General features: G+C 51.3%; 1 protein-coding gene across 4 annotated transcripts in view; it reads right to left on the bottom strand.

The window, feature by feature from the left end:
• Positions 1-24,428, bottom strand: part of ARHGAP39 (Rho GTPase activating protein 39) — an 89,531-nt gene extending 65,103 nt beyond the window's left edge. For all 4 annotated transcript variants that reach the window (XM_078071819.1, XM_078071822.1, XM_036105774.2 and 1 more), the window contains exon 1: positions 24,248-24,428. The gene's annotated coding sequence lies outside the window, so the exon portion shown is untranslated. The remainder of the gene's footprint in view (positions 1-24,247) is intronic.
• Positions 24,429-25,901: the final 1,473 nt, after the last annotated feature.

Here is a 25,901-nt window from a genome sequence, read left to right as displayed (position 1 = left end):
CTGTGCCGGCTCCCGCTGGGGGCTGTTTGGAGAATGAGCCCCAGGAAGCTGCAATCTGCTCCTGGTGCCCAGCAACACTCCTCACTCCCAGCTCGGGCACCCCCGCCTGGCGTCCATGGGGCGGCCCCACACACGGGACGGCGGGGCCGGGGGCAAGGTGGACCCACCCACACGTTGCTCCTCCCTCCCTCGGGCACCCCTGCACCTGGCCCTGCCCCCAACCTCTCCAGGAACGACACGCCTACGTCGTGGAGGGGACGGTGACTGCGGAAGGCAGAGGCCATGGAAGTGATGGGGGTCCTGAGGCTTCCCACAGCCACAGTCACCAGAGGCGCCCTCGGGTTGGGGACACTAAACAGCACCCTCCATTCACTGGTTCTTGTCCAGACAGAAAATGCCAGACAGGGGCCACCTCCCAGGACGCTGCCCTGCCCCCGCCTGGCCTGTCCCCCTGGCGAGGGCACCCGGACGGCACTCAGAACCAAGCAGCCTGCACAGGGGACCCTGTCCCGCTCCGTGAGTCTGCGCTCTAGAACATAAGCCTGCCACCTCCCTTAGTGCTTTCCCCATCCCCCTGGCTGAAAGGCCAGCAGACATTCCTGAATGCCAAGTTTGCCAATTCCCATGAACAGATAAACCCACGCAGCTGAACAGAGCCCAGCAAAGAGGCAATTCACTTGGTGAAACAGAGCATTTCGCGAGTGGCCACAACGGGCCTGCATCTGTGGTGGGGAGGTTCCCACGGAACTGAGAGAACGATGAGCAGCATCAAGTTCTCAGGTCAGCTAAATCACATTTCAGAAATGGGAGTAAAATCAAGTCCTTTTCAGACACAGAAACAATAGCAAGACTGCCCACCCACAGGCCCCACAAGCATTAACTGCTGAAGAATGTTCCTGGGGGGTGGGCAGGAAGGCACTCGGAGACACTGACCACTGGCTAAGACATCGTCAAAGTGATAAAATGACATCCTGTCAAAACCATGACAGTTGGGCGCCTGGGTGGCTCAGTTGGTTAAGCGACTGCCTTCGGCTCAGGTCATGATCCTGGAGTCCCTGGATCGAGTCCCACATCGGGCTCCCTGCTCGGCAGGGAGTCTGCTTCTCCCTCTGACCCTCCCCCCTCTCATGTGCTCTCTCTCATTCTCTCTCTGTCTCAAATAAATAAATAAAATCTTTAAAAAAAAAAAAAAAAAAAACCATGACAGTTGATTCAGTGAACGAGAGTCATTCTCAGGCCCAAAAGGAGACCAGAGGTGCTGAGTGACCACGGACTTCCTTATTAGGAGGATTCAGAGTCAGCGTGCGATAAAATGTTAATCAAACGCCAGAGAAAACTTTTAATCTATCCAACAGAAAGCAGGATAGACAAACACTAGGAAAAGGATGTACGCAGAGAGGAGGACTTGAGCCCCGTACAGCGGCACACGGTGCCGGCCACACCGGCAGCAGATCCCGCTGGGCGCGGCAGGGCCTGGGCCACACCCTCCGGCATGAGTGGGATCTCTGGGGCTCCTGCTGCCTCGGAGGGGGTCCCTTCCAGTTACTTGCTGGACGTTCCAGAAAACCGCAGATAAACTCGAGAAACATTTCACCAACTGTGACCATCAGAGGCTCCTTTCTGCCCAGTCCCAGTAACAGAAGCAAAAGCGACGTCCTGGAAGCAGAGGGGCCAGACTGAGCCGAGTGCCAGCTGACAGCACCTGGGAGAGGGAGTCGTGCTCTTGCCCCGGCACAGGGGAACCACTTGCAGCACCTACTGGAAATGCTTCCAGAGCGAAGACTTCCATTCTTGTCAGAATAATGAACCAGACCGCTTGCTCAACACTCTGAGACCAAACAAACAATAGTATGAGGGTTTTAAATGAGGTGAGTCACCTGCATTCAGTTTTTAAGATGCCGGTATCCTTCCATCCAACGAAGGAAGAGCATTCGGTGGCCAAAACTCTTGCCGAGAACAACTTGAAAAGCAAAATAAATTTTTTTTCAAAGACCTACTTATTTGAGAGAGAGCATGTGGGGGCTCGGGGGGGGCGGAAGAGGGAGAGAGGGAATCCCAAGCAGACTCCCTGCTGAGCCAGGAGCCCGACTTGGGGGGGGGGGGCTCAATCTCACGACCCTGAGATCATGACCTGAGCCAAAACCAAGAGTTGGATGCTCAACCGACTGTGCCACCCAGGCGCCCCTAAAATTTTTGTTAAGAAATCTATTTGAGGGGCGCCTGGGTGGCTCGGTCGTTAAGCGCCTGCCTTCGGCTCGGGTCATGATCCCAGGGTCCTGGGATCGAGTCCCGCATCGAGCTCCCTGCTCGGCCAGGAGCCTGCTTCTCCCTCTCCTTGTGTTCCCACTCCCCCTGCTTGTGTTCCCTCTCTAGCTCTCTCTCTCTCTGTCAAATAAATAAAAAAATAAAATCTTTAAAAAAGAAATCTATTTGAAGGCAAGGAAATGCTCCAGTGCAGGCAGAAGCCAAGGGGCCAAGAGCAAAGGAGACCATGGCGGGGAAAGGGAGCCTGCTCAAGGGGGCCTGGGCATCAAGGGTGGAGGCAAGCAGGAGCCGAGTGCCGGGAGCCTGTCCGGGCCACGCCGCTGTGCTGCTGGGACTCACAGGGCAGACTGTGAGCTTTAAGGTAACTGTGACTAATGGATTCAGGAAAATAGATCACAAGATTTAGAATTTCACCAAAGAAATGGAATCCAAAGGAAGGGCTCAAAGGCAAATTTGAGAGCTGGAAAATACAGAAACGGAGGCCGGCCCCACTAGCCAGTTTAATGGTGGATGGACACAGCACAGACAGCCCTGCTCCCCTGGAAGAAAGGCCACACACTGGATCCACACAGAAGCACAGAGAGAAAGGGAAAGCTGAAGAGAAACAGAGACGCATGGAAAGACACCACAGCCCCAACAGGAGGTGCACAAAAAGACGGAAGCAACACCCGAAAACATGACAGCCGAGAACTTCCCCAAAATGACAAGAGACATGGAGCTGCCGTGAGTGCCACAGAGCGCACACAAAGAGCCACACCACAGAAGCAGGCAGACAAGAGCCACAGAGGCCCCCGAGTCTGCATCCAGGAGGCTGGCCACACTCAACCAGGGCGATCCCACCTCTCCTGGAACAGCAAGCCTAAGGACAGGCTGACAGACTACGTTACGATTGTTCCACCTGTTGCTTAGCTAAGCTTTCCAACCTTCCATTTAAAAGGCGGCCAGTCCTTCTAGGGAGATCCAAGTGCCCCCAGCCTCTCCCAGAAATCCACTCTCACTCCCCGCCATGGACACTGTCCTTACCCCGTTCCCTTTTCATTCTGCACCCACAGCACCACCCCTGATTCCTTTCTCCCGTCTCTCCCAGCATCTGGCTGCTCACCAAAAATCTGAAGTTCCTTCTGTCTCCCCACCCCTACCACACCAACCCCAAACTGCAAAAACGCCAGCTGATTTTAGTGGAGAATTAGCAATAATATGGGAAAGGGCTGGGAAATGCAAAGGAAACAGGGAGGACCTGCAGCCAGATTACCCGGGCAGGTATGCACCGTTACCGCTGCAGGGGTGGGGGGTGGGGGCACATTAGGAAGAAACAGGAGACTGAGTGAAGGGGGCAGGGAGCTGCAGCCCAGCCCCACCCAGCTAGCTCCTCATGTCCGCACACGATGCAGATGATGTGGAGGCTCCCAAATGGCAGGCACGGCAACAACATCAGAGAATTTGCAAAAAGGCTATAAGAACAGGCACAGGTCACCTCAGGTCTCACCCGTACTTCAGTGCACAATGCACTGTGCATAATGCCTGCCAGCCCTCTGCACCACCATCTTTAACCGAACTGCCCACGCCTATGGTTCAGAGGACCTAGCTGTCACACATCACAGTGCTAGTCCACACCCCAGGGATTAGCTTTCCCTATGTACTACCTTGTTTTGGTAAAGAACATCTCAGTCATTTCCAGAGAAAGGAGAATAGGGCAAATTCTGAGGCCTTTGATAGTCTCAATGGGTAAAAAACACTTCATTGGAAATCACCTTCCATCATAGTTTTTAACAGCGCTTCTTGGACTTCTAAATTCCAGAATTGCTACTAAGAAGGCCAAAGTCATCCTGATTCTTGATTCCCAAAGTGACCTGTTTCTCTCTCTCTGAAAGCGTCGAGAGTCTTCTGTTTGTCCTCAGTGTTCTAGAATTTCAGGGTGATGGGTCTGATTTCATACCCTGTGTTGGATATCTGATGGCTCTGCAGTGTTTTCTTGACTTCGTTGGTAACTTTCTGTCATGGGTGGTTCCTCTCTCCCGTCTCTGAAACTTCTGTTATCCAGGTGCTGGAATTCCCAGGCTGGTCCTTCAAATATTCTTCTCTCCTATTTCCCACCTCTATGTTCTACTCTCCGAGAGACTTCCAACTTCACCTTGCAAACCTATGCTGCTGTTGCTCGGTCTCCCTGTTTCTGAAAAAAGGGTCATTATTTCATGCAATACTTGGATTTAGAGACACGGTTATCACTTTTCACATCTCATTCCTTTTAAAATCATTTTCCCGGGGCGCCTGGGTGGCACAGTCCGTTGAGTGTCCAACTCTTGATTTTGGCTCAGGTCATGGTCTCAGGGTCGTGGGATCGAGTCCCATGTCAGGCTCTGCACTGAGCACAGAGTCTCCTGGAGGATTCTCTCCGTCCACTTCTGCCCCTCCCCCTGCTCATGCGCTCTCTCCCCAATAAATAAAATCTTCTAAAAAATAAATCATTTTCCTCCTTCTTGCAGTCAAATCTTTTAGAAGCATCTTTAATGAAGTTCTATGGATAGTAAACTCACTATTTTGGCTTATCTGAAAAAGTCTTCATTTCATCTTTGTTCTTAAAAGATTGCCCATGTGCGTGGGCACCTCAAGAGACCTTTATGGAGGGGTCATTTATCTCTGGGATCTCTTTGGGCACAGCTCTCACAGAAATAATCTGGGAGGAGGTATCTGGAGGTTCCTAGCCACAGGACTGCGGGGACCGGACTCTATCCCAGGACCCTGGGATCATGACCCAAGGGGAAGGCAGATGCTTAACGGACTGAGCCCCCCGGGCGCCCCGAGCTAGCCTGCGGCATGGGGCTCCCCAAGCGGTGAGCACTGGTCCCCAGCCCTGCAGGCAGCAGGAACGAGAGGTGACGCCGAGGGACACATCAAAGGCACCTTCTGGGAGGAAACACCGCGTGGCCTCGGTGCTCTGCCGTCACCCACGGGGACAAAGGCCCGGCACAGACACCCATTCGGTCCCGTCACCTGCAGCACAGGAACAGCTGACCTCCGCCATGCACACGTGCGCACGGTCCCTGACCTCACTGCTGCCCAAACCCGCACCACTCACCTTCCCCTTAAACATGGCCTTGGTCCGTTCCCCTGAAAGCAGGTTTCGGAGGGTTTGTTTAGGAAGCGAACCCAGGAACCAAGCTCCCGCCACAGACGGAGGCTGACTCCACGAGGGCCCCAGAGGCAGGGGCTGGCTGGGCCCAGGAGGCGCCCGTGGCGGAGAGCAGAGGCCTGGGGACGCCCCAGCAGCCACAGCTGCAGTCTGCGGCCTGGAGGGGCACAGCCTCCCACGCGTCACCATGACCCAGCAGCCGCCCAATGCCCTTGCCCTCCCCAGTGTGTCTTCCACACCACCAAGCAGCTCTCCAATTCTTGCAGACCAGTGCCCCACAAATCTGACTCAACTCTGACTCCATCAACCTGCAGTGGGCATCAGATCCCACAGGTTAAGGGCTCAGTCCCACGAGACTGCCCCCACTTCAGATGCCAGCTGCAAGTCCAGGTTGTCACTGGGGCTTCTGACCAACTGGCTATAAATTGGAGGTTCCCATGACGCCCTCCTCAGGTTCCACAAATTTGCTAGAGGGGCTCACAGAATGCAGGAAACCAGTTTACTCGCTAGATTACCAGTTTATTACAACGGATATGAATCAAGAGTCAGATGAAGAGATAAACAGGGCAAGGTCCCAAACAAAGCAGCTCTGTCCCCACGGAGTCTGGGGTGTGCCACCCTCCCGGCACCCAGACGCGTCGGGCTCACCAACTCAGAAGCTCTCCAAAGCCTGTCCTTTTGTGTTTTTAATAAGGCATCATTAGCAGGCATGACTGATGAAGTCACTGGCCACTGGTGACTGGACTCCATCTCCAGCCCCTCTCCCCTCCCCTGGTCAGGGGCTCAGAATGAAAGTTCCAACCCTCTGATCCCATGGTTGGTTCCCTGGCCACCAGCCTCCATCTTTAGGGGCTTTCAAAAGTTACCTCCTTAATGCAAGACGCCCACTTCACCTTGATGGCTCTGAGGCAATTTCAAGAACGGAGGACAAAAAGACCAAACACGTAACAAAAGATTCTCCCACTACTCTTACTGCTTAGGAGATTCCAAGGGTTTTGGGAACTGTGAGTCAGAACCCTATGGAGACCAAACTTGTATTGATTGTAAGTCACAATATCAACACTGGGTCCCTCAGCACGTTCACCCACACACCCACCCACCCCCTCAGGGACTGAACTCCCTCAGCACAGACCTGGAATGGCAGCTCGGTGCTGTCTCCAGCTGCCAAGTCTGCGCTAACTTGTTACAGCAGCAACTGACCCAGGGAGCCATCCCCCCTCCTCGGGAAGTTCTGCTATTGTCATTCCTTATCTCTCCTACGTGCTATCCCTTTCCCTCCACTACCCCTCCCCTTCAGATTGCAGTCACGTCCTAATATCCCCATGTTAAAAACCGCGACTTGGAGAGCCTGCCCCTTTGTTCTGGCCAATGCACTTCCCACATGTGCCACGACCCTGGTCTCCACTTCTTCACCTTCCACGATCCCAAAACCCTCACCTGTGTCACCACCACTCTGCAGGCCCAACAACTTCCAAGCCACTGGCGCTAATATTGCTGAAAGACCAAGACCTCTTAGATGTGATGTTCTACGCACTATGACAGAAGAGAAAACTGACAAAATGGACTTTACCAAAATTCTAAACTGTGGGGATGCCTGGTGGCTCAGTAGGTTGGGTGTCTGCCTTTGGCTCAGGTCATGATCTTGGGGTGCTGGGATGGAGCCCTGTGTCCGGCTCCCTGCTCAGCAGGGAGTCTGCTTCTCCCTCTGCCTCTTGCCTCCACTCCCGCCCAGCTCGTGCTCTCTCCCTAAAAAAAATTCAAAACTGTGCTTCAGCTAACATCATTAAGACAGTGAAAAGACAAGCCACAGACAGAAAAAAGTACCTGCAAATCATATATCTGATGAAGAACTTGTATCCACAATGTATTAAAAAACTCAATAACAAGAAGAAAAAGGAGGAGGAGGAGGAGAAGGAGAAGAAGGAGAAAGAGAAGAAGAACAACCCGATTAAAAACCAAGCAAAGAATCTGAATAGACATTTCTCAAAGAAGACATACGAATGGCCAGAAAGCAAATAAAGATGCTCATCATCACTGGTCATCAGAAAAATGCAAATCAAAACCACAGTGTGATGTGACTTCATGCACACTAGGACGGCTATGACCAAGAAGGTGGACAATAACAAGAGTTGGGGGATGTGGAGAAATGGCAGCTCCCATTCACAGCTGGTGGGCATGCAAGATGATGCAGCCTCTTTGGAAAACAAGTTGGCAGTTTCTTAAAAAGTTAAAACATAAATTCACCACACAACCCAGCAATTGCACCCCCAGGACTGTACCCAAGACAAATGAAAACAGGCGTTCATACAAAGACTGGTGTGTGAGCACTCATAGTAACACTACTCCTAAGAGCCAAAGCCTGAAAAACCCAGCCGTCCACCCCCACAGAGAACGGACAACCAAAATGTGGGTATCATTACAACAGGATGCTCGAGCAGTAAAGTAACCCTTTAGCAAAAAAGTCCCATGTGGTGTGACCGCACTTACACAAAATGTCCAGAACAAAGAGTCCACAGACACAGAGAGGTGAGTTCCTAGCTGGCTGGCAGCAGGGACGGGAATCGCAGGATCATTTTGGGGTCACGCAGATGCTCTAGAACTGGATACGGTGCTGGCCGCACAGCCCTGTAAATGTACTAAAACCACTGAACTGCATGCTTTAAACAGGCGAATTTTGTGGTATGTAAATTATACCTCGATAAAGCTGTTCAAAACCCTACAGACGAACGCTGGCTCCCGGCAGCTTCCCTCCCTGCTTTCACCGCACACTTCAGGACCCCATACCACTCTGCTGGCATCTGAGGCCTTCTCTCTCTGCAAGCACCGCAAGGGGCTACCGAGCCTGCCCCATCTACGACTTCACACCTGGCTTTTCTGTGGGAGCCGCCTGCACGCTCAGCTCTCCACCAGCAGCCCCATCCTACACCTGCCGTCTCTGCACCCAGGCCACAGCGGAGATAATCTAGACCCTCCTCACAACTCAACTCCGTGTCATCAGACTCTGTCCCTCATAGGTCCCTTGTCATAGCTGTCATCTTGCCCAGGGACCCAGAACAGGCCCTGGGTACAGCATGTCCTCTGAGCCTCCTCCACGAAGAACCAACGGTAACCCCACTTCACCGATAAGGAAGCAGAGGCAACATCCAGCTGGTCCAGCTCTTCGACTGGGAGCAGGACGTCACTCTGCTCAGCAGCAGCCTGTGTCAGCCTCACACTGTAAACACCTGTGCCAGGACAGGGACCAGCAAGACGGAGTGCACACGGCGGGCGTCCGCCCTGGAAGCCTGGGGACACCGCCTCCGTCTAGGCGTGAGGACCATCATTTCCAGGCCAGTCCTGAGGTCAGAGACCTGGGCTGGAAACTTGCCAGGCGGGCACACTCTTCACTGCTCTGACTTGGTGTCTACGTGTGCACTGCAAGCGCAGTTCTGCTCCTCGAGTACCCGTCACAGTGGCCCTCAGGGCCTTGGCACGTGTTGTCCTTCCTACCCAGAACACTGTCCCATGATCGGGGCACGGCATCACGTCTTCAAAAAGCCTTCCCTGGAAACACACGCCCTGGCTTCCTACGAGTCACAGCCGCTGCGGACGCACATCGCCAGGACCAGGCGTGCCCAAAGCATCCCAGCACCCCTGGCCAGGATGGCAGTGTTCATCTGTCTCCCTCTTGACAGAGCAGAGTCTGGAAGCATTTGTGCTGATCCTTCTTAAAATGTGAAAATTATGCATCCGTATGGGGAGGGGAGGGAAGCAGTCTGTCCATGTGTTAAATTTCACAGTCACCACGCTGAGGGTGGCCGTGTGCCAAGCACTATCACCTGTCCTCATTTTCATTGTTACAGACCCCCAAGGATGCCTCTCCCCCAGTGCCACCGTGCTCAGGAGCTCCATGCTCGCTGTTCCCACTGGACCTAGGATGTTGGCTCTCAGCAGCCTACAGTCACCCACTACTAGCCCGTAACTGTCTCTGGGCGATGTACGCGAGCGTGGAGGGAAGTGTTCTTCATAAAACAAAACAGCAACCTGGAAACAACTTTAAACTCGGCCAGGTTAGGAACTTCAATGGATGCGGGAAAAAATAACACCTCAAAGACTATGAGAACTTAGGTAAACTCGAGGACAGAGTGCATGAGCAACAGAGGGAGGCACTCACCAGAGAGGACATCCAGGCAGCTGCCGTACAGCCCAGAGGACCCCAGACGACACAGCCGAAGCAGTGCTGCCCAGCAATCGCACAAAGTAGGGAGAATAAACATAAATCCTCCTCTAGCCTCACGACTGTGAAGGACTAAACACCCTAAAAGCTACCAGAGAGACAAGGCTTGTAGTCTGAAAACATGCTGGAGGGTTCCTGGACACCAGCCTTGTCCACAGCCGGCCCTACCAACTGCCTCCTAGTGGATACAACAAGGAGGAAGGGACACCGTGACCACTGAGCGGGGCTGCAGAAGGCACCGCAGTCCCACCACACGCCCCCGCGACACGTGCTTTAGCTGCTGAGTAAGACGGCCCGCTGCGGAGGCCACAGGGGGACGGCCAGCATCAGCTGCTCCTCCGACCTGGCCCCGTCCCTCCTCCAGCCTGGCTCCAGGTACAAGTAAGGAAGCCTGGAGGTGACCCAGCCCCAGGTGACCATACACGATTGCTACAGGCCCTTAAGTTGTGGGGTGATTTGTTATAACTGGAAACAATAATCCACAAAGAAATACCAAGGTTATATCAGATTTTGGCACTCAAAGACCTTCAGTGTAAAAACTACTGAAGGATTCATTTTGGAAAGAAAACAGGCTGGAGGGAAACAATGCTACGCAGGGAAAACATAAGATAAATTCAATTACTGACTGTTTAAAATGCTCTCCATGCTTTCAGCCTCCTCTCCCCCAGTCCATCTCACCCCCACTGCCCACACTCGAGAATCTCCCAAAAGGCCAGCCAACATCACCTCAAACGGTATCCCCAAAATAAAGGGCTGCTCCTTACACGAGCACCTTCTGGAACCGAGCTGCACAGAGCAGCTGCTCCCGGCCGCTGCGGCTATTTACACTTACATTCATCCAGATTAAATAACCTTACTATTCCAGCCCACAAGCCACATTTCAGCACTCGATAGGCATGCGCGGCTAGTGATTGTTGTGCTCCTGGACACACTCTTAAGCACAACTTAAGAGTGCCTGTCTTACCATCTTGGTCCAGAATCATTTCCCACTACTCTGTTCCAGTAAAAACATTTTGCTAATTGCTCCTCAATTTGCTTCCCACTTGCCAAGCCTCAATCTTACCTGAGGAACATTGCTGTCCCTCACAATGTTCCCGGGGGTGATCACCAGTCACCACCCCCCCCCATTTCCAGACACCACAGTGCAGCCAGGCTTCAGGGAGCCCTCACAACTTCACCTTCAGAATGCACCCAGTTCGAACACAGGCATCCTGCCCCTTCATGCACAGAGATGCACACACACGCTCACATGCACAGTGACATATACACATACACGCACACCCTATCTTCCTACAGTAGCCAGAAAGAGGTCTGTTTTGTTTTTTTTTCCCTAAGTGTCTACTAAATGAAGTTGCTGTGATACAATGATTTATAAGAATGTAGTTTTGGTCTTCATCCACAGTTCCTAAAAAACCGCTTCAGAGCAAAGGTGAAACAGGTGTCTTATTATTAATGAAGGTGACTTTTGGGCCCCACCCAAGGGGAGGGGTATTGGTTGCCAAGAGGACCAACCAAGTGATCAGAGGGTTAGAACTTTGAGTTCCACCCCCTGACCTCCAGAGGAGGGAGAGGGGCTGGGACTGAGCCCCTTTCACACCTTCTCCTCTCCCAAACCTCCAGCAGCTCCTCCCCCATCCTCACCAGAGAGCCTGCTTCCTACTCCTCTAAGAAAAGCATCAGAAGAGGCTTACACAGGCCACCATGGACCACCACACCTCTAGGCCCTCTTGCCAACCACCACCCAACACGCACAGCAACCCTAACACACTCCCAACAAGTCTCTCTTCTACAGCCTTCTTCCTAAGGTGTCAGGACCATCAGCACATAATTGGCTATAATTTCTTGCATCTTAAAAAATGTGAATAAATAACCTTCTGTTGCCCCTTTGCAGCAAAAACTTTTGAAAAAGATGCCTGTAGGGGCGCCTGGGTGGCTCAGATGATTAAGCGTCTAAGACCTTTGGCTCAGGTCATGATCTCAGGGTCCTGGGATCGAGCCCCACATCAGGCTCCCTGCTTGGCAGGGGAGCCTGCTTCTCCCTCTCCCTCTGCTGTTCTCCCTGCTTGTGCTCTCTCGCTCTCTCTGTCAAATAAATAAATAAAATCTTTAAAAAAAAAATTAAAAAAAAAAAAAAAAAGATGTCTGTACTCAGTACCTCCAATTTCTTCTGTCCCATTTTTCTCTTGAGCCCACTCTTTGCTCCCCACCACACATAAACCCTAGAATCTGCTCTTCCAAATCACCAAGAACCTTGACCTTGAGCCCAGGGTACTAAAAACCACTCCTTCCTCCCCATTATCCACCTGGATCACCCCCTCCTCCCCACTGTCCACCTGGATCACCTCCTCCTTCCCACTGTCCACCTGGATCACCTCCTCCTCCCCGCTGTCTACCTGGATCACCCCCTCCTCCCCACTGTCCACCTGGATCACCTCCTCCTCCCCATTATCCACCCTGTTCACCCCCTCCTCCCCACTGTCCACCTGGATCACCCCCTCCTCCCCATTATCCACCCTGTTCACCCCCTCCTCCCCACTGTCCACTCCAATCACCCCCTCCTCCCCAATATCTTCCCTTCACTTGTCCCACCTGCACTCCTCCCCCCTCAGGGCTCCCCAAGCTCAACACCTGCACCGCATCTCCATGCCTATGATTTTCCTCCGGGGTCAAACTCCCAAATGTAGCACACCCAAACTAAACTCCTGAGCTGCCCCCTGTGATTCCACCAGGAAATCTTAGTGGTTAACCTCAAAACATGTCCAGAACCTCAATAAAGAAGACAAAAATGATTAATTACAAAAATATATCTCCAAAATATACATATACCGCGCCAGATTCCAAGATCCTATCACCACCACTGTTGCCGCCTCATGCCTGGCTTGTTGCGATCGGGTGCTCCTACCCAGTCTCCTCACCTCCTCCCTGGTCCCCAACAGTCTGTGCTCAACTGCTCCAAACTCCCCACAGGCTCCTCCCTCTTTGCTCCCCTCCCCTGCTCCCCTCCACACACTCTGGCCCGGCCTTCCTGGCAGGCTCCCTCCGACCCCCTCAGGCCTCTGTGCTGGCTATGCTCTTAGCCTGGAATCCTTCTTCCCCCACATGCGATTTACCTCTGTCACCTGCTCCAACTCTGCTCAGATTCATCGTCTGCGAATGAGGCCCACCTGACCCCTAAGGAGGCTTGCACCCCAGCTCTGAGTCTCCCTGGCCACCCCCCTTCTCTGTGGCACTGACACAGGACGGAGTCACCTGTTTACATGTGCTGCTTGCTACTGCGTCCCTGAGGGCAAGGACTGACCCATGTTCCTCACTGCAGTGTCCCAGCACCTACAACAGCATCCAGACATAGTTCAGTAAGTACTGTGTTCACACCCTGAGATCAGGGAAGCCACACAACATGAATGGAAGTATACCTTTATGGTTAAGAAGGAAAATTCTGGAGTCAAGACACCTGGACTTGCACACCAGCTCTGCCTACCACCTATGTAACCTGCTGGATTCAGTTTCCTAGTCTGTTAAGTGGAACCAAGAGCACCCACCACGGATGGTTCAGATGCATAAATTATACAAAGCACAGAATGTGTTCAGAACAGTAGCTAGAACATAAGCATCAAATTACAACAATGATAACAGGTAACATGTAGCTTAAAAAATATTTTTCCAGGCGCCTGGGTGGCTCAGTCGGTTAAGTGTCTGCCTTTGGCTCAGGTCACGATCCCAGGTCCTAGGATTGAGTCCCGCGTCAGGCTCCCCGCTGAGTGGGGAGTCTGCTTCTCCCTCTGCCTCTGCCTGCCACTCTGCCTACTTTGCTCTATCTCTCTGTCAAATAAATAAATAAAATCTTTTAAAAATACATATATATTTTTTTCCTAGGGGCGCCTGTGTGGCTCAGTCAGTTGAGCATCCAACTCTTGGTTTTGGCTCAGGTCATGATCTCAGGGTCATGGGATCAGGCCTGCATCGGGCTCCCCAGACTCCCCACTTGGTGACAAGTCTGCTTCTCTCCCTCTCTCTCTACATATATATTAAATAAATAAATAAATCTTTTAAAAATATTTTTCCTAGACTTGTCAGTAACAGCTTCTTACATGGGCAATGTTCAAACCACTGAGCAAGCTGAAAACGCCAGCTAGGTGCATCAGAAGAAATCACATTTGTAGCCTTTTTGAATTTTTTTTTTTTAACCTACTCCCAGAACTCAAAAAAGCTAGTGAATTGTCAGTCCCCTGAAAACCGACAAACTAGAGGATGGAATTTGTTCACTCACCGTTGTTTTCAGAAAGACTTTTGTAAAATAAATGCACTAAAAGTTTTTAAGTATATAATTTTTATCGCTTATTTAGAACTATCAACCCAGCAGGGCAAAGGAGAGCATGTATATGCATTACTTATCCATGCACTGACTACCCCTGCTGGAGGGACAAACGAGACTGCGAGGTAGCAGCTGCCTTCAGGAAGGGAACCTGGGTAGCAGAAGGGTGAGGGTGGGAGAGCCTTTTCACTCTGCACTCTTTAATACCTTTTAAGTTTTGAACATTTGTTCAAATAGAAAAAAAAAAAATTGGAAGACTCATTAGCAATGAAAAACCTGAAAATACAATTAACAAAGCAATTCCATTTATAATAACTTTTAAAAGAATGAAGTATTTAGTAATAAATTTAACAAAAGAAATGCAAGACTTATACACTGAAAACTACACAATACTGTTGAAAGAAATTAAAGACCTAAGGGTAAGATATCCCACATTCATGTAATGTTCCTCTTAACATTGTTAAAATGGCAAACACTCCAAACTGATCTACAGACTCAACAGATCCTTATCAAAATCGAGCTTTCTTTTTTGCAGAAACTGACAGGCTGAACATGAAATTCATATGGAAGTTCAAGGGACCCAGAAAAAAAACCCAAAACAATCTTGAAAAGGAAGATCAAGCTGAAGACTCACACTTTCTGACTTCAATACTTACTACAAAACTACAGTAATCAAGACAGGATGGTACTTGCGTAAGTACAGACAGACCAACGGAACAGAGTTAAGAGTCAAGAAATAAACCCCCAAATTTACAGACAAGTGATCTCTGACAAGGGTGCCAAGCTGATTCAATAGGGAAAGAATGAGCTGTCTTTTCAACAAATGGTGCTGGGATAACTGGATATCCACAGCGAAAGAACGAAGCTGGACCTTTACTTCATACCTTACACAAAAATTAACTATAAAATTCTTAGAACACAACACAGGAGTAAATCTTCATGACTTTGGATTAGGTATTGGTTTTTTAGCTACAACACCAAAATACAAGCAACAAAAGAAAAAGTAAATTGGAATTCATCAAAATTTAAAACTTTTGCACTGCTAACAATACCAACAAGAAAGTGAAAAGACAACCACTGAATGGGAGAATACATTTGCAAATCATGGATCTGATCAGGGACTTGTATCCAGAATATATAAAGAACACTTATAGCACAGTAACAAAAAGATAAATAACCCTATTAAAAAAAATAAAAAACAAGCAAAAGGGGGCACCTGGGTGGCTCAGTTCGTTAAGAATCTGACTTCGGCTCAGGTCATGATCTCAGGGTCCTGGGATTGAGCCTGTTGGCAGACTTTCAGTGGGACTTGTCCCTCTGCCCCTCTCCCTGCTTGTGCACGCACGCACTCTCTCTCAAATAAATAAAATCTTTTTAAAAAAATTAGCAAAGGATCTGAATAGACATTTCTCCAAAGCTGACACATAAATTGCCAATAAGCACATGAAAAGATACTCAACATCATTAGCTATCAGAGAAATGCAAATCAAAACCACAACGAGATACTACTTCACACCCACTAGGTTGGCTACAATGAAAAGACACACAGGGGCGGCTGGTTGGCTCAGAGGGTTAAGTGGTAAGCGTCTGACTCTTGATTTCCGCTCAGGTCATGATCTCAGCCTGGGATCGAGCCCCGCCATCAGGCTCCCGGCTCAGCGGGGAGCCTGCTTCTCTCTCTCCCTCTGCCTGCCGCTCCACCTGCCTGTGCACTTGCTTTCTCTCTCCCTCTCTCTCTGTCAAATAAATAAAATCTTTTAAAAAAATAAATAGAAATTAAAAGAAAAGACATACAATAACAACTGTTGGAGAGGACGTGGAAAAACCAGAACCTTTACACGCTGGTGGCAGGAATGTAAACTAGTATATCCACTTTGGCACTTGAAAAATAAACCTAGAGCTACTGTAAGATGCAGCAATTTCACCCCTAGGTAAATACCCCAAAGAAATGAAAACATATGTCCAAACACTGGTTCTCAAATACGTACAGACATTTGTTCACAAACATGTACAAACTGCAGCATTATTCATACTAGCCGAAAAGTGGAAACAACTCAAATGTCCATAACAGGTGAACGGAAAAACAAAATGTGGTAGAGTCATAGAATGGATTATCCAGCCACAAAAAGAGTGAAATCCTGCTATGTGCTACCACACACCTAGAAGAACAGCGGCAGCAGAGACCAGTGGCCCATGTCAATCCCTCCTATCACCCTCCACATCTAACCCATCAAGCCCAATCAACTCGACACCTCTGCTGCCCTCCCAGCCTCCACCCCACATTCACTCACCTGAACCTGTTTCTGTATTTTTTCTCCTCCAATTCACTCCTGATGGACAGCCAGGGTGATGCTTTGGAAAGACTAGCTGTTCAGGTCAGTCTTTCAACATCTCCTTTAGTTGGTGGGGTCTGGTTGGCTGCCTGCCTTGCCACATCTCCTAACCTACTCCAGACTCCCAATCCAGGGGGCCCTGCTGCCCCGAGGGTGCCACATGAGCTGATCCTCCTCCCCACTCTCCATCCATGCTGTGGCCTCAAACTCGATTTCACTCCCAGAGGTGTTTTCCCTGACCCATCATCTGAACAGGGTGCCCTAGGTTTGCTCTCAGAGTCCCACCCCCCCCATCCTTCAGGGGACACCCTGCAGTTGTCAAATGCATGCCTGTTCCCTGCACTGGACTCTGAGCTTTAGGAGGCAGGGGCCTCACCCTGGCATTACCAGCCCTGGTGGAATGGATGAAGGGAGAGGCACGACCACCCCTCCCAATTCCAACACTGCTGCCAGTTAGTGCTCCTTCCTGCCACACCAGAGACCGTGACCACCCACCTGTCTCACACTCAGGAGGAAGTGTGGAGGGCTGTGAAGCGTTGGGGCAGCCAAGCTTCTCCAAATACCCACTGGGGTCCTCTACATACTGAATGCATGCCAATTCCAGTTTGTAAAAAAATTTTTTGAAGATTTTATTTTTAAGTAATTTCTACATCCAATGTGGGGCTTGAACTCACAACCCCGAGATCAAGAGTCACGTGCTGCACCGACAGAGCTCACCAGGCACCCCTGGTTTGTCAATTCTTAACGTTGGCATTCTTTAGGGACTTCATAGTTAATATGAAATGATGCCCATGTCATGTGTCTTGTCCTCCATAAGGGCCACCACACCAGGCTCAGAGGGGCCCTGATGGAGCCCCTGCCCCACAGCATTTCTCAGCCAGCTGTGCAGTGTCACCAATAGGCACGTCGTCCAACTCTCACAAGTGATTTTATCACGCAAAATACATTAGAATGGATCAAAGGTACATAATATCTGCTTTTAAGTCTGACATGTTCTGGAAAGGAAGTGAATGGGTAAAGCCAGAGCTAAAAAAGACTCTTGCAAAACCCCTTGCTGGACTTACCTGCATCCTGACTATGGCAGGTGGGACTCTAGATGACGGGGTACCCCTTCAGGAGGTACTCTGAGCTCTCAGCTTTGCAAACATGCCCTCACTGGCTGGCCTGCTGCTCTGCCCAGCCACAGAACACTCCCCACGCACCTGAGGTTCCCTGCCTCGTGCTGCCCCTTCCACCTGAGGGGCACTGTTCCTGTGCCCGGTTAATACCCTCGAAGGCACGGTCGCAGAGTCCCCTCCTTTCTAGATGAGACACCCTTTCTTCCAGAAAGCCTACCTAAACGCTGTTCACACCAGGCTAGGCGAGCAGCCACCGAAGGGGTCTCCCAAAGACCCCACACTCGCCTCCAGCACTGCTGTCGACATGAGGTTATCACAGTCCAGGCCCACGTGTCCCCTACCAGGAGTCTGGTCTGTCTCCATCTGGGGCGCCTGACTGACAAAGTGGCTGGCACGCAGCAGCTGACAGGAGAGACCCGGAGCAGGATAAACGTGGGTGGGCCTGGCAGACACAAAACCAGATGTCAAGTCTTGACAAACCAATGGAGAAGGGGTCTACCTGCCAGCAATGCCCATCCTGGGCCCCAGTGGCCATGGGCAGGAAGGCCCACACTGTTCCTAGACAGCCACCTGTGGTTTCCAAACATCCCTGCGAACAAAGATCCTGGGACCCACAGTGTTACTCCCTTCCAGCTTTTAGGAACCAGAGGCTACTTCTTGGGCTTCCCAGAGTTGGAAGAAATAGGAATCTTAATAGCATAGCTGAACTGTGAATACAAAATATAACGGCCAACACCACAATTAAACAGAAAAACAACAGAGTCCAGAAGCTGCTTCACCTTTATTAGTGACATATGCAATCTGATGCACAAATAATGTGAGAACTGTAGATTGGGGAAATTTATATTGTATATGCTTCATCACAATCCTAACTGCAAGGAAGAACATGCTGGCCACCACAGAAATCCCAGGGGATGGTTGAAGGGACTATAACAGAAAACCACCTGCAGCATCTTAGGGACAGTATTACTATAAAGCTCAACCATGGAGGAAGCATCAGCCACTCCGATTAGTGCTGGGGCCTCTCGGATCTCCAAGAAAAGACCAAGAGAGATACTCGTGCCCAGTCTGCTGACTGGAAGGGGTACATCCAGTTTTGTCATCTGTAAAATGGGGGTGATGAGGAGGGCCTCGGTGGACTGCTGTGAGGACGGGGGAACTGATACATGCAAAGGGCTTGGGATGATGCGTGGTGGTCACTGTACCACTGGAAGGGTTACAGGCATCCGCCCTTATCCACGGAGACATGCTCCAGACCCCCAGCAGATGTCTGAAACCCCAGATAATACCCAACTCTACATATACCATGTTTTTTCCTATACATACATACCTGTGATAAAGTTTAATCCATAAACTGGGCACAGTAAGAGATTAACAACAATAATAATAAACTAGAGTAATTCTTAATAATACACTATAAAAAAGTTATGTGAATGTGGGGGGGGGGAAAAGACCAAGAGAGGAAGCAAGATAGACAAAGACACACAGTCAAAAAGGAACATCAGCTGGAACACCAGAAGCCAGATGAGGGCTTTCAGGCCTGGCTGTCAGTGAGGGTTTCAAGCTGGGGTGACTGGTTAACCCTGCAGCCAGAACACTTGGGGTCTGGCTTGTCTTCAGCCAGTGTACCCGAGGACAGAAAACGGGCTCTGCTGACTCATCAGCCTCTTGGTGTTAAAATGAATTTTTTCTTTTCTTTTTTTAAAAATTTTATTTATTTATTTATTTATTTATTTATTTATTTATTTTTAAAGATTTTATTTATTCATTTGACAGAGAGACACAGAGAGAAAGGGAACACAAGCAGGGGGAGTGGGGAGAGGGAGAAGCAGGCTTCCCGCTGAGCAGGGAGCCCGATGTGGGGCTGGATCCCAGGACCCTGGGACCATGACCTGAGCCGAAGGCAGATGCTTAACGACTGAGCCACCCAGGCGCCCCAAAACGAATTTTTTAAAACCTTATACACATAGAACACTCAGTAATTTACAGGACCCTCCAGGACTCAGTCATGCTGCAGCAGGACAGACATCATCTAATCTGCACACAAAAGCCCAGGCTTAGATGTTAAGCAAGTTATCTGTGATCAGTTGTACTGGTCAGGGATTGAGTCAAAGCCCAGAGCTGCTCCAGCTGTGCCAGGCAGCTCAGACACCCATCAGGGATTTATCACTCCCCGTGCTGCCCACTGGACTGCTCCCCACAACCCTAGGACTGTGTCTACACCAAGATTCTCTGGGGGCTCCCACCCTGGAATGCTCCCGCCTGAAAAATCCTAGTCACCCTTGTGTGTAACAACTTCATTGAGATATAATTCACATACCATACAATTCACCCATTTAAAGCGTACAATCTACTGATATTAATATATTCACAGACATGCACAGCCTTCTCCACAGGCATTTACAGGTTACTTTCCTTATCCCCCAAATAACCCCGTATCTCTCATCTGTAACCCCCAGGCTCTGGTAAACACTAATCTACTTTCTACCTATGGATTTGCCTATTCGGGACACTTCATACAAATGAAATCATACAGCATGTGGACTTCTGTGTCTGGCTTCTTTCACTTAGCACAATGTTTCAAGATCCACCCATGTTGTGGCATGAATCAGTACTTCATTTATTTTTATTGCCAAATAATATTCCATTGCATGGCCAGACCATATTTTGTTTATCCATTCATGTGTTGATGGACATGTGGGTTGTTTCCAGTTTTTGGCTATCATGAATAGCTGCTGCTGTGAACATCTGTGTCCAGGTGCTTGCGTGAAGGTGTTCTAGTCACTCTTACCCATAAAAACACACGAAAAATAAGCCAATTACCAACTGAGAAACTCATTTAATCTGATCATACCATATTATTTAAGATATAGGTAATTGGGAGAAATAAATGACCAAAGGAAGTGCAGAGTTAAAGACATGAAAAAGCAAGAGCAAAACCTGATCTAATGGAATAAATAGTGATTAAGGAAAGAAGTGCTATTTCCAGGGATAGGCCCTACAGGCACATTCTCACATCACCAAACTCTGTACCTGCAAACCTATTTGTAACCGCACAAAGCACAGTATTCAGCAGTAGGGCCTAGTTAGATAAATCACAGCACCTCTAGAGAGCCAAACACGAACGCAGCCATGAAAAGGAATGAACTAGGAAATGCACTGATATGGGATGACTTCCCAAACATATTTAGTTAAAAAAAGGCAAGGTTCAGGAACTTTTTGAAAAGGGTAGGAAAAAAAGAAATTGCTTACAAAGTATTTCTAGAAGGAGATACGGTATGTGCCTCCGGGGAACCAGGCTCCTGGGGTAAAAACAGGACAGAAGCCACACAGTGCACTGTTCTCCAACTGTGAATGTGACTATGTTGTATTCCAAAAGAAATTTTTTTAACCCTTTAGGAAGCAAAAATAAAGAGAATCTGTGAGAATAAAAAATTATACTTAAGAAAGCAAGAGACAAGAGAGGCCCTGGGTAGTTGTAAGCAGCCAAAATGGAGGAAACAAATAAGGGAGCTGCTCCCACTGCTGTGTTAATCCTCCTCTGGGGTGAAACCTACCCAAATCCAACATCTCTACTGAGGTCAATGCCCTAAGAAAATGTTGCAAACAGACACTGAGAATACAAAGGTCTCTTTTGCCCTCAAAGACCTCCCGGTGCAGAGGCGAGACAACTCTCGTTTGTGCAGTGACCAAAGGCACGGCTCAGAACACCGTGGGGCGCAGAAGTTGCTGTGGGAAGGGAGGGATCAGGACAGGATCCTCCTGGGGCAAGCCCCATTGAGGGTAAAGGAGATGAAGGGGCCACTCAAGCTCTGCTTGTTTTGGGGGGAGCGGGGAACATGGAGCAGGGCTTGGCCTTTGTACCAAGGGCTTGGCTGGTGTCACCGGAGAGCAGAGTGCTAGTCAAGCACACAGGAAAGAAAGAGCGGTCTAAGGGGCATGTGAGGCCAGGGAGGAGTGCAGGGCAGGGGAGCAACCAGCTGGACATGCTCTGGGCCTGCTCTTAAGCGTGGCATAGTGGCCGTGGGACTGTCCGGTACATCACAGGATGCTGAGCAGCATCCCCAGCCTCCACACTTCCAGTGCCAGTAGCACCCACCCCCTCCAAGTTGGAACAACCAAAAACTTCTCCAGATGAATGACCTCTGGGTGAGAACCACTGCTCTGCACTACACCACCTGAGCAGCTATGTGGAAGACAGAAGGGAGGGAGCCCACCCAGAAGGCACAGCTGTAATGCAAAAGGGCACAGGCCCTGGACCATAAATTTGAGGAAGGATAAATTTGGTAACTACTCAGGAGGTACAATGAGCAGGATCTGCAGCGAACAGATGTAGCTGGGGGAGGACCCAGGGCACCAAGCTCTTCCAGGTAGCAAACAACCAGATGATGGTCCTAAGGCACCAAAGGGCTGAGGTCAGAAATAGAGTCTGAGAAGCCTAAAGGGCTTTTGCATCCGAAGGCTGGCTGCAAAGTCTGAGGCTGAGGGAAGAAGTCTGGATGGCACCCTTGCCCTGGGTGAGACCATCCAGACAGAGCATGAGGCAGGCTCTTTTTTTTCCCTTGGGGGGGGGGGCAGCCCACCCCAGCACACATGCAGGAGAAAAGGCTGGGATGGACATTTTTAAATCTATCTTTAGATATTTTAAATTTTGCTCACATAAGCTGTTTCATCACCATCTGTTCTGAACATTAAACCTTCTCACCTTAAACTCCACAAATGCCCAAAGACTCTACTTTAAAGGAGAAGGATTACCCCCAAGTCTTAGTGTCACAGATTTAAAGGAGATGAGATGTAGTTATCTAGGGTAAGTCTAAGATACTCTCCCTAGATCTGAGAAAGAGAATCATCTCCTTGGAAAATGAGGACTCTTCCTGCTTTGCTCTGAAGCAAGTTAAATCTTATTTCTTCCCACAGCTTAGCAAGACAGCATGTTACAGAACTGGTAATTCCAAGTTCTCAGTCTGTTGCTTATGTCTTCACCATCATTTAAGTTTGTTGATAACTTATCTTTCCTATTCCAAGGATAACACTGTTAAGTGAAGTATAACAACAATAGCTTCAGTGGTTTAATTTGGAGAATTACCCAAGAACTGCTCTAAATCTCATTGCTGTCTGCAACAATCCTACCTAACCCCAAGGACAATAAGTACTACAGGATTCTAGAGTGGCTCATTAGCAGCTTTCTTGATATATAATGTATCTAAGTACATAAGATCTGTTCCTCATTTACCTTTATAAAAAGACTTGGTTTTTCCATATATGATCCCAGCTTGCTTGTGTAAGAAAATAGAATCAAAGACTTGAAGTTAATGTAAACCCAGGACGGTGACTCTGGTAGAAAACTGCAGAGCCAGCAGACAAGCGGCGGGGGCCCTGGAAACCAGATCTGGCAGTGGTGACCCCTAACACTTACACTGCACCTGACACGATGTTTGAGTGTTCACTCACTGAGTCCTCACAAGCAACCCTAGGAAGCCAATATTACTGGTGTCCCATTTTACAGGTGAGAAACCAAAGGCACAGAGTACAAAGCCATAAGCAGAGGAGTCAGGACTCAAAGGCAGGCAGTCTGGCTCCGGGACCCGCCCTCTTCACTCTGTTCTCCAGCTTCTTGGCAAGACAGCTCACTAGACAACGTGCAGAGAGACCGACTGGCCTCTGCTCATTCAGCGAGCAAGCCTTTGAGGGTCACCAAGTCTGCGCCCAGGACGCCTTATGAAACGAGTCTCCCTGTTTTACAGTCACACCTCCTATCAAATCTCCTTCCCCTCCCCCAGCGAGGAGAAACACACCTAGCTCATTGTGAAAGGGGAGCCGCTGACCGGGAACCACCTGCTGTTTACAGAGGCACCCTGGACCCACAGGGTTTAATTCCCCTCACTAGCTTCAAAGACAAATCTCCTATTGTCTACGCCAGGGGAGGAACACGAAGCCTTGCAACTGTAGGTTTCTGCAGAGGTCACTGGAGGTTTGGCTAAACCCAACCACACCGAACGGAGGCCGGGGTGGGGTGGGGGGGAGGGCGCTGCATTTTTGCTGTTGAAGGTTGCGCAGCGCCCACAGCAGCTGCTGGTGGGAGCAGCACGTAACACACCCACAGCTGCCGCGGCCTCGCAGCCCGTTGCACATTTTAAAATAAAAGACGTCCTGACCCACAAGATGCACAGCCGGCCTCACTCGCGGCCCTCGGCACGGAACACTGTCTCCACCCACACCACTCCCGCAACCGGGAAGCAGCAGAGGGAATTCCAGCTCCCGGAGGGCTGCGCCCCGGAGCGCCCCAGCCCGCGGTGCTGCAGAGGCCAGGTCCGCGAGGCCTTGCGGCCACGGCCCGACCCAGAGACGCGCGTCCGGACTCCCCGCGCGCGGACAAAGCGCCCCCGCACCCCGCCCTGACCGAGCCCTGCAAACCGCGCCGACGCCCCACACTCAGCCCTTGCACTCCACTCACGCCCGCCTTCGGGCCGGGCACACTCACACCCACCCACCCACGGCCGCGGACACTCACGCGCACCCTCAGCGGGGCATCCTCACAGTCACCCTTGAGCCAGGTACACTCACACCCACACTCACCCATGGCCGGGCACACTCGCACGCACGCCCACCCTCGGGCCAGGCACATTCACACCCACCTCACACCCTGCCCCCGCGCGGCCTTGGCCCCTTGCGCCCCGTGCCCCCGCCCAGTCCGGCACACCCACGCGCCCTCCCCGCCCCGCCCCCGCTGCGGCCCCGTCCGCCCCCTCGATCCCCGCGGGCACGGATCTCCGCACGGCCGGCCCGGGGACCTCCTCGAGGCCGGGCGGGGGCCGCAGAGCCGGCCTCTCCGCCATCTTCCTGGCCCGCACCGCCCACCGCCCGCGCTCTCACCCGCCGGCTGCTCGCGGGCCGCGCCACCACAGCCCCTCATGTCGGCCCGCGCGCCGCGCCCAAGCTCTCTGCGGCTCTCCCGCGGCCGCCGCCGCAGCAGCAGCAGCAGCAGCCCGCTCCGTCCGCGTCCTGCGCCGCTGCCGCCGCTGCCGCCGCCAGCCCAGTGCGCCGCAGCCGCGCGTCCTCCCGTCACCAGCGCAACCCCCCGCCTCCGGCCCCGGCCCCGCCCCTCGCCGCTCCCGCCGCCAGGGGGCGCCACCAAGAACCCGGTGCGCGTGCGCCGGCGTGTGGCATGCCGGGAGCCGGAATCCGGCCCACGGAGCGCGCGGCCTGCCGGGAGCCGGGAGCGCGGTCCTGGGGGCTCCGCCCACAAGGCGGGCGCGGGACCGCGCGCGGTCTCTGAGAACCCCGGGGGTGGGGCTGGCCGAGCCGGGCGTCCACGCCGCAGGTGCCGCCGAAGCTCTCCTTCCCGTCCCTCGGTCCGCACCCGGGCCGACCTCTCCTATCCCATCGCCCTGGAGCTCCTCATCGCCCTCCGCTGGTGCAGTTACCGTTTCAGACGTCCCAGTGTGGATTTGGTGTCACTTACCCCTGAATCTCAGATTTCCCTTTTCCTGGATTCTGGAAAGTTATCGGCCATTATCTCTTAAAATATTGGTTCCCGTTCTCGTAGTCTCTCTCATACTTTGTTAATCAGGTTGGACAGTCTATTTTTTCCCATCATTTCGCTGTCATTCTTACCGCTTGGCGTTGCTCAGCCTCATCTCACGAGCGCTCTCTTCAGCAGCTTCTAACGCGTCTACTTGTTCTTCAAGCTTTTAGAAACCATTATTACCTCTATCCATTTCTGAAAGTTGTACTTGACTCCATTTGGAAGCTAAACAGCCTGAAACTCCCACAGCAGCACACGGAACCCCACACGGCGCAGCCCGTGGCCACGCCCTGCATCCCGCCCGCAAGGAACCGCGGAGGGCTGCACGCTCCCCCGGACGTCCTCGGCTGCTCTTCCCGGGGCTGCCCCCACGGCCGAAGCCCCTGCTGGCGTGCTTCTCGGGAGCGCGCGGGCCGGGACTAGCTCGCCGCGCTCGCAGCCCCCGTTTGGGCCGTCCGCACACTGCACACCCATACCCTGGGCAGGTGGTCTCCGCTGCTTGCTTCTAAGCTCCCTCTCCACCGTGGGCACCTGAGAAAACCCACCGCGGGTGACCTCAGCCATGCCCCATCATGACCGCTGCAGGAACCTCACACAACCAGGCTGGCTGGCTTCACCTGAAACTTAAGATGAGTACTTCACACTTCCTTGCAATATTGTGATTTTCTCCAGTAGGGTAAGTCTCTCACTCTCCAAGTGACCAACAGAACTTCTCAGGCCTCTCTAGCTGAGCCACCCAGATGGACCAAAACTCTTCTTATCACCAAACCCAAAGGACCACACACGTCCATCCCCTGCCCTTCACCTTCCCTCCTGATAATGTGCAAGCATTATTTCCCTGCTCCTACCTAAGGCGGCCCCTCCCCTGGTAAGCTGGAACCCACTCCCTCTTGAATTCTCAAAGATTCTGCTTCGCTATCTCCTCTCTTAATCATGTTTGTCTTTCTCTATTTAATTATTTCCATGAGCATACAAATACACTCTGATATTTTTCATTACAAA

The sequence above is a fragment of the Halichoerus grypus genome, chromosome 5, assembly GCF_964656455.1.
Source record: "Halichoerus grypus chromosome 5, mHalGry1.hap1.1, whole genome shotgun sequence".
In the NCBI taxonomy this organism is placed as follows: domain Eukaryota; kingdom Metazoa; phylum Chordata; class Mammalia; order Carnivora; family Phocidae; genus Halichoerus; species Halichoerus grypus.
The sequence above is the reverse complement of the archived record's forward strand: the minus strand, read 5'-3'. Positions and strand labels throughout refer to the sequence as shown.